The 212-nt window shown below is 58.5% G+C and overlaps 1 protein-coding gene across 8 annotated transcripts in view; it reads right to left on the bottom strand.

Moving 5' to 3' along the window:
- Nucleotides 1-212, bottom strand: part of ITGB6 (integrin subunit beta 6) — a 132,349-nt gene that overhangs the window by 54,547 nt on the left and 77,590 nt on the right. The gene's annotated exons all lie outside the window — the stretch shown is intronic.

Genomic DNA, 212 nt, shown 5'->3' on the forward strand with positions numbered 1-212 from the left:
GAAAGGGGCGCCTGGGTGGCGCAGTCGGTTAAGCGTCCGACTTCAGCCAGGTCACGATCTCGCGCTCCGTGAGTTGGAGCCCCGCGTCGGGCTCTGGGCTGATGGCTCAGAGCCTGGAGCCTGTTTCCGATTCTGTGTCTCCCTCTCTCTCTGCCCCTCCCCCGTTCATGCTCTGTCTCTCTCTGTCCCAAAAATAAATAAACGTTGAAAAA

This window comes from Herpailurus yagouaroundi, unplaced genomic scaffold (genome assembly GCF_014898765.1).
Source record: "Herpailurus yagouaroundi ecotype Mexico unplaced genomic scaffold, PumYag 140, whole genome shotgun sequence".
NCBI lineage: Eukaryota > Metazoa > Chordata > Mammalia > Carnivora > Felidae > Herpailurus > Herpailurus yagouaroundi.